The following is a 9,580-nucleotide window of genomic DNA, read 5'->3' as shown; positions in this document are numbered from 1 at the left end:
GGTGATGCACTCAATACAATCCAAAAAGATCAAAGGCATGATCCTCAAAGCCGACCTCTCCAAAGCCTTCGACAGAGGAAGCTGGTTATATCTTAGAATGCTCCTTACCCACCTAGGCTTTCCTGTTAGATTTATCAAATGGATTATGTGTTGCATCACCAATGTATCCTTCAATGTACTAGTCAATGGGGTAGCCTCTCCCTTCTTTGGCTCTAAAAGAGGCCTTAGACAAGGATGCCCCATGTCTCCTTTGCTCTTTCTTCTTGTTATGGAAGGCCTTAGCAGATTGATCAAGGACATGCATCACAGGGGTAGACTCTCTGGTATAAAAATAATTGAGGACTGTAATATAACCCACCTTCTCTTTGTGGATGATGTTATTATGTTTGTAAACGGGGGAATAAGGGATCTCACTACCATCCAGAACACTATCAACCTCTTCAAAACAGCTATAGGCATGGCCATCAACAATTCCAAATCCACTATTACTATCTTTGAATGCTCCCCCCATGAAATAAACTTCGCATTACGAAGGTTTCCTTTCACCCTGAATCACTTAGACGAGGGCCTTAGATATTTGGGATACAGATTGAAACCGCATGGATATAAGATCGCAGACTAGATATGGTTAATTACCAAGCTGGAGAAAAGACTTCATATTTGGTACCACAAATATCTCTCTAGAGCCGGTCGACTGGTGCTCATCAAAGCAGTTCTTGAGGCCACCTCGGTCTACTAGATGTCCCTTGCATGGATTCCTAGAGGCATCCTCAATAGAATACAAAACCTCTGTAGCAGATTCCTTTGGAAAGGTAATCAACCTAGGAGAATTTTTGCTTGGGAAAGATGGGACCTCCTATCTATACCCAAGAAGTGGGGTGGATGGGGCATAAAAAAATTGGAGGACTTTTCCACTGCACTGGCGGCCAAGCTTGGGTGGCATCTTCTTACCTCCACCAGTCTATGGACCAATATTGTTGTTGCAAAATATATCACCCCGCTCAGGCCATTGGAGTGGCTGAGACAACCTAGCTGGAACAAATCAGGGATATCTAATATATGGAAAGCAATTTTGAATGCACTTCCCCTTATATGGGATGGAATTACTTGGAGAATATTTGATGGGGGCTTCTATCCAAATTGGCCGAGACCCTTGGATAGGCTACAGTAATGCACATTAACTGCCCCTGGACTTACTACAGATCCTCTTTGAGAAAGGAATCATGCATATTAATCATGCAGCCAGAGCAATCATCCTTTCTCCATCAAGCATGGAAGACAGCCCGTAGCCTGCTCCTCCCCCGACAATGGCATCAAGCATGGCATTCCTACACTTCTTCCCTACAAGAATCCCACATCAGACTCAGAGAAGGGGAGGATGAGATAATATGGGCCATAGCCAAGAGTGGTCGGTACTCCCCTAAAGAGGGGTACCTTCTACTGGCTAGCAATCACAAGCCACAACTCATTGAACCATGGTGGAAAGACATGTGGAAACTGAAAGCACCTCCCCGCACAAGACTACTCCTGTGGTCAATCCTAAAAAACAAGGTGCCGACTAGGGAAAACTTGAATAAGAGAGGTCAATATGGGCCATTTTGGTGTTGCTTCTGCAAAAACAATTTTGAATCTCTGGATCATCTTTTAATATCCTGTTCAGTCACTATCAGCCTATGGACCTCCACTCTTACCCAGCTTCACCTGCCTACCATCTAGGGGGGTCTGACTACCTAGGAAGCTTGGGAAAATTGGTGGGCATCTTCTACATCGGCCAAAACCAGAAACCTCCCTGTAGTGCCCCGCTCTAGTTCACTGACAGTGATATGAGATTAACATTGATTTAGCCCTAAGGCCCACACTTTATTATTTGAGGACCTCAAGTTGAGGATCTGGACACATGACTCTATTATTATTGGTTGTGATATTAGTGGTTGCGATGTTATGTATGATCTCCATTGATATTATGATGAAGATAGCATTAATGGTTATGCATGTTCTCTATTGATTTTATGATGATTGTGGCATGAATAGTTAATATGTTTGTTATCTATTTGATGTTATGATGTTGATATCTTTGATGGATATGTATGCTTCCATTAATGTTATGATGATGATAGCCATGATGGATGTGTCCCCTATGTTACCTACGTGCAGTAGTTCTGGTTCACAATGAACAATGATGTGAATGACCAGGTGATGGTAATGATGCTATTATGACAATGACTAACACTGAGAAACCTTGTTACTGATTATTATTGAGTATGGCAGGAAATCACCAGAGGCACTCGCACATGACGAGTTGACGACACCTGGTTTGATGAAAATTTATATTATTTTATTTTTGAAATTCTAAGTCGATTTTGAAACCTGCTATATATGTTTATCTATATTCTGATGAGGTGTTAGTGGTTGCAGGCATAGATTAGTTGCTTGGCTGAATGACTCACATGTGGGTGATGGGGTTGTACAAGTGGATGGAACTACATGGGAGGGGTGGGACAGTGTCCCTGATCTCACCCACTAGCACTCCCACCATGACTTGGGCTGGAAAGGTTGAAACACCTTTGCCTTGAAGATCACGATGCCATGAGGGCAGGTCCCAAAGTTGGGTCACTCATGAGGATTTTACCGGGGGGCGCGCATCAAGGCGGATTCCTTGATCCCTGACACCATTAGTCTCACTATAGCAGGAAACATAAGAGATGATAGTGGTCTATGACGTTGCACCTATACTTTCCCCTCGTAGTCACTGAATGCTTGAAGGGCAAGTGGTGTGGCACCCTTGGAACTTCAAGGGAATTTCTTGAAGGGCACGACCAACTTGGCACCCTTGGCATCACAAATAAACTATTAGGTGTGGCACCCTTGGAACTGCAAGGGAAGTTCTTGAAGGGCACAACCAAACTTGGCACCCTTGGAATCATTAAAAATAAATTAATTGATAAATATAATCAAGAAATGAAAACTACGTAAATTTACATCAAGGGTAAATGATGTTAGAAACCGAGGTAATTAAATCAAAAATAAAACTTGGGTTAAGAGGATCATAGGAAGAAATAAAATAGATTACCTTAAAAACTCTACCCTTCCCATGTTGGAAAATATTAGGTAGATTATGTAGTTTAATTAGGTAAAAAGGGAAAGAGGGACATAATTGTAAGGATAAATATTAATCCTAAACTAGTTAAACCTAATTAAGAGAAGAGGAAGGTGAATTAAAATAAAAATAATAAATTAAATTTAGAGAAATGTAGAGAACCTCCATGTGGCAACAACCAACATAAGAATATCCATCTAAGAGATAACTTGAGTTAAATTAGGGAGTAGATAGGGGATCAAATCTTGACTCATTAATTGACTTTAGTAATGAACACAAATTAAGGAATAAAAAAGGGGATCAAGAGGCAACTAGGAGAAGAAATAGGAATCTTGTTGAGGTGAGGAAAATATTAGTTTTAAATTAAAATTTAAGTAAATAATTTTGGGAGACCCTTGATGAGAGAGTGACACATGGGTGGGTGAATAATCAAACTATTGAATTATAAAAAAATAATTAATTATGCATGACATGCCAAGTGTCACCTATGAGGATTCCTATAAAAGAAGGGGCAAGCCATGGGAGAAGGTACTTTTTGGAACCCTATTGTTGGATGGATCAGTTTATGTCAGAGCAATGATTACGGAACTATAGTGAGTTTGGTGAGGTAGAGGATTTTAGAGAGGGGACTCTTGAGCCAAGGAGTGCTCTCCTCTACCAGCTATTGCATTCCTCCATTGTACAACCCCATTGCAGCTCGGGGGTCCGCAGGGAAGAAGAGTACCCAAGGAGTAGGCTGGGAGGTTAACCGGTGGGTCATCGCATTCGGATCAAGTACAACGTCATTCACTCTCGGAGGTGACCGGCAACAAGGGAAGACAAGTAACGACAAATCAAGTGGAGTCTCATCTTCTGGTGAATGGTACATGTGTGTTGCAATATTATTTTGTATGATTTATTTATGGCCTTAGTTAAATATATGTCAATTTTATGATATGTTCAGTGAAATGAAATTAGGAATGTGTTAGACAGTTGCTGAATTAATTTGAATTCCCAATGTTTTTCTCTTCTGGTTGTATTTTATCGTGAATTGTTTAGAATAAAGAAATATATATATATATATATTATAGAATTGGTCCTTATACTCCTCCTCCTCTTCTGTTGGGAAATATGGATCGCCAGAAATCGCTACATCTTCTGTGACACCGCCTCTCATTGGACCTCCATCTCAGCCAAAATTATAGCCGATTTCAACTCTCTCCCTGAGGACTTGACCACCACACCTCCTAGGAATATCATTCCTGAATCCATAGATCATTCAAAACCCTAGGCATATTTTGATGGCTCCGCTCAAGATACAAGATGTGGTGGTGGGGCTATACTACACATTTTGACAAGCCATTATTATCATATTCAAATGGGACTTGGGATTGGCACAAATAACTTTGCTGAACTCTCCACAACACACCACCTAATCAAATTTGCTACAAAGAAACACTGCCATAATTTGCAAATCTTTGGTGACTCCAAAATTGTTTGTGACTGGATAAACAAAACCACAACCTACCACACATACACTTTGGGACATATATTGGCAGAAATTCATAGATGCATCTCACATTTTGACAGTTTTGTTTGTCATCACATCTACAGGGAACGAAACACCATCGCTGACCAACTTTCCAAAACAGCAGCGATCAGGCCACACAATGTCTGGTTGATACAGGAGCAGCGGGGAGTGGAACATTTCCAGTACTACCACCGGTCATATATGGACCATGCAGACCAGGCTCAGTAGGAGCCTGAACTTATGAAAAACAAGTCTCTTTTAATTTGTCTATTTTGAATTATGTATATACATAACAACTCATGTTTTTAGCAATACTCTCTGCATAGAGTATGTTTAAATTTTGACTTAATTATGCAGTACTATTTAAAGACTGTCTCCCTGCGTGGAGATCTTATTTTGGAGATCATTTTTGGGATCTAAATATTTTTTGAACTGGCACACAGCCACACCTTATGCATATGCACTCGCATCTACAGCATGTAATTTTCCTATATTAATGAAAATTACGATTTTTCCAAGGGGAAAAAACACATGAGAAGAGGAATTTTACTCATAGAAACAATTCCAAAGCAACACAAGGTACGTGTATCCAATTGTTGTCTTACACAAATGCACACACAATACGTCCCCGCAAAAGAGTCGGGGAAGGCCAAACAAAGAAGCATACTCATCCTACAACTATCTAACCATTATGTTATTTTGAGACACCACTCTCTTGTAGCCACCCCCATTAGTTTAAAGATCATTATACGTTAAAATTTATGAGTAGTTGCAAACCAACCCTCATAACCAATGTGGGATAACATGTGAGGAGTTTAGAGAATATCTTATACTCATAGAAACAATTTCAAGATGTCAGATTAGTTGTGTCCAACTGTTGATTCCCTCTCTCTCTCTCTCTCTCTCTTACAGACACACACACAAACCCACATAATACATCCCATACATGTGTAAAGAAAAAATGAGCAAGGAAGTACACTCACCTTACAAACTATCAACTATTATGTTGGTAGGAGATATCGCTCTCTTGTGGTTGTCCCCATTAGCATAAAGATCATGGTATGTTTTGAATCATATGCTATTGTGGATCAGTGATTGCAATCAATGTGTGACTAACACAAGGAGGAAAGGGGATTTTATAGTTGTAGAAACAATTCCAAGGTGACACAAGATAGACATATCAAACTATTGTTTTACACATGCATCCACACAATACATCCCACAAAGGAGTAAGGGAAAGTCAAGTAATAAAGCATACTCAATTGCAATCATTTGACCATTATGTTAATATGTGACACCACTCTCTTGTAGTTTCCTCCCTTAACATAATCATGTGTTGGGATTTAAATGTTATACTCTTGTAGTTTCCTCCATCGGCATAGTATCATCATATATTGGGATTTAAATGCTTATAGGTTCAACAACACAAGATAACGTTTTACTATAAAAAAAAAAATTAGTAATTCTTGAATATTGCTACAACTCTTTTCACTAGTTCTTGTATACAATTTTTAACTTGACATTTCACATAGTTTCAAATCTTATTCCACTTGATTCTAAAAAGAAAAGCCAAAACCCCACCTTTTACACCATTCTAGATTATTTTATCTATTGTTACCACCATCGTCTATTGCCATTCCCCTCACAAAACAATCACTAACAATATAAAAATTGGACACACTCTTAAGATCTCACTCAAACTCATGTTGGAAGTGAAGAACCACACAATAACAATACCACTCCCATAAACAATAATACTCCAACTTCTAAAATATTTCTCCCCAAAGATTTTGATTTGATGCAAATCTCGTTGCTCATCTCTTTCTCTAAACATGTCCAATTAGTAGCTCCAGTATGACAAGAATGTCATTCCTCATGCCTGTCTTTGAACATGTCCCCGATGGTTTTGATATGACTCAAATTTCATTCCTTGTTCAATTCTCTAAATATGTGAATAATGGTTTCAATAAGACACAAATCTTATTATTCATCCTTTTGTCTAAACAAACATTTACTAAAAAGTTACCCTCATTTAGTAATGGATTAAAAATAGAAAGATAAGAAGATACACTTTTTTAAAAACTAGTTTTTTATGACTTTTGGGCAAAGAGATAAAAAAAAGTATATACAACTTGTTTGATTGTCAAATCCATAACTAACCTTTTATATTTTCCATATATATACATCAAAATCTCAATAATGATGAAAATAACATTTTCCTACTACTAAATATTAATATTTAGATAAATTATTATCTTCAACCTAATAAAATATAAAAAATAATATAATACTTCTTTTCTTGAAAAGTAAATATATATATTTATTAGATGTGAATATTGGCATAAAATTGTTATCTTCTGTGTAATAAAATATAAAAAAACTAATATTATATTTTTTGGAAAAATAAATATTATATTTAAAATTATTATCTTACCTATAATATATATTTTTTATTATTATATTTATTAGATGTCAATTCTGCAAAAAATCATCTTCAATATTTAATAAATAGTTATCAAAAATAAGATTAGATTTCTCCTAAAAATGGGCATCATATGTCCCCACTAAAGAGAATATACCTCAAATGTAGCGTGGAAACTATCGTGGTATTTGTTTTATAAGTATTTCATTAAGTCCCTTAAGTATGTGCATAGTGTTCCACGTGGATCTTTGACTTACACAATGGCTGGTGACTTTATTGTTTAAAATTAATAGATTTAATTTTAATTTTTCCCTAGCTTATATCATAGAACAACCAAGAACATGATTCAATCATCATTTTACTTTATACATAATTATTTATTTGAAAAGATACATGATTGAATCGTATTTTTACTTTATACCTAATAATATATAAAATAAATTATTAGGTCGAAATGTATGTCAGGGTATCATTTTTTCATTAGTATTGTAAAGGTTTATAATATTTTAATTTTAAATAAATGTTATTTATTTGAAAAGATACATGATTGAATCGTATTTTTACTTTATACCTAATAATATATAAAATAAATTATTAGGTCGAAATGTATGTCAGGGTATCATTTTTTCATTAGTATTGTAAAGGTTTATAATATTTTAATTTTAAATAAATGTTATTGCCCAATGTAATGAATTTTTAATTTAATTTTTCAAAATATTATATTTTTAAATTTTTTTTATTTTATTTTAAATTTGTTATAGAGGGAAAGTGATCAAATTTTTTAAAGAGTAAACTTTTCCAATGTAGATTTTATATATAAGAGAAAAAAAGTTATTTTTTCTCATATTAGTTAACACATTCCAAAATGTTTTAATTATTATTTTTAAATTTTTTTAATACATATATAGCTAATGTGGGGGAGATAGGAGCCAGACGGGTTTTGTCTAGTCCTCATGAAAATTTGTCTTTCAATTTGTTTGGGGTCTTGGCCAACATCTAATATTCAAGTTCATTTTTTGCTCTATGAAAAGGTATAGAAACAACTCTATAAAAAAAAGTTACCAATCTTCTAGTTTTCAGTGATTCTTTCTAAGTTATTATTTAATTAGATTCAGAAATTAAAATTACTTGAAATTATTTCACCACTTTTTCCTTCTTATAATATCTTATTTTTATTTTTATTTTTATTTTATATGAATTATTATTCTATTTTTTATAGTATATTTACCATTAATCCTTCTCAAAATTAATATATATTATATTTAAACTTATTCAACTTATATTATGCCTTTATATTTAAATTTATTTATATTATATGAAACATTTATGTTAATTGAAAATAATATAACTTAATTTCTTAGAATTTTTTTACAAATATATAAAATGGAATTAATTACATTTAATTTTGTTTTCCCAATAAAAAATGTAATACAAGTATGCTGATTAAAATTAAGAACATTATAGAAGAAGAAATTATTTTAACGTCCACAAGCCTAAATATAGCTTATGAGATAGATTGCTTCTTCATCTGCTTGATGTATTTGGCCATTTTTCTGTGAAGCTTCAAAATAAATGCTCACGGCTTCTCGACAAACCCCTCGCTAAATAGATTATCCCAAGAGCTAGCTGCCAACATATTTGCATAACTTTCCCTGTTTTCTTTGAAGGCCTCGCATTCTAAAATGAAATGTTTTTCTATTTCCACTTTTCCGGAAGAACAAAAATTGCATACTCTTTCCTCGCACACTTCCTTTGGCCTTTTCTAGCGCCCTGTTTCACAACGGAGTTGATCAGAATTAGTCATTAACTGAGCAATACGAATTTTGCCTCTCCAAGAGATATTGGCCTCTATGTATGCTTTTGGTTGATGAATATGAGTGGATTAAACACTTCAATATACTAATTTTTCTTTCTTCCTAGCTCCTTATCCCAAGTACGCTTGTGGAACTTTTCCATAACAAAATCTTTTATCTCTTTGTTGTTTATGGGACACGCATTCAAACAAATACCCCATTTACTAAACCACTTGTTATTTTGTTGCATCTAAGTTTTTTTGCTCTTGCACAATCTATCATTAAAGAAAACCTTAGGCCATCTACCCTCTTCCATTTGCTCAAATTTTTTTAAATACCTTATGACTCGCACCATAGCAATTGCTTCAATAGGAGCAGTCCATGTTTCACTTAACAAAATATCATAAGGAACTGCACTTTTAATCTTAAATTTGTTTGTAATCAAACGCTTCTGAATTTTCTCAATTTGTCTCCACTGCATGTTGGATGTATTGTTGACCCATAGTTCACAACCATAGAGAATCACTGGAATCACTAGAAGCCCAAAAAGAGTTTGAGTGGTTTTCTAGTCCCATAACTCTGCCTCTCTACACCTATTTTGGAAAGCATAAAATGCTTTCCAACCCCCAAAGTTCTTTTCTTTCTACCACCATTCCAGCTTAGATTTTTGTTGAATTCAATTCCAAGGTATTTGTAATCGCAACTTCTTCCAGAATGTTACCTTCAAAGTAGAACTTATGATGGTTATGTTTTCTTTT

This window comes from Pinus tabuliformis, chromosome 6, assembly GCF_031772625.1.
Source record: "Pinus tabuliformis cultivar Carrire ecotype Pingquan chromosome 6, CPIR1, whole genome shotgun sequence".
Classification (NCBI taxonomy): domain Eukaryota; kingdom Viridiplantae; phylum Streptophyta; class Pinopsida; order Pinales; family Pinaceae; genus Pinus; species Pinus tabuliformis.
Note: the sequence above shows the minus strand (reverse complement) of the source record.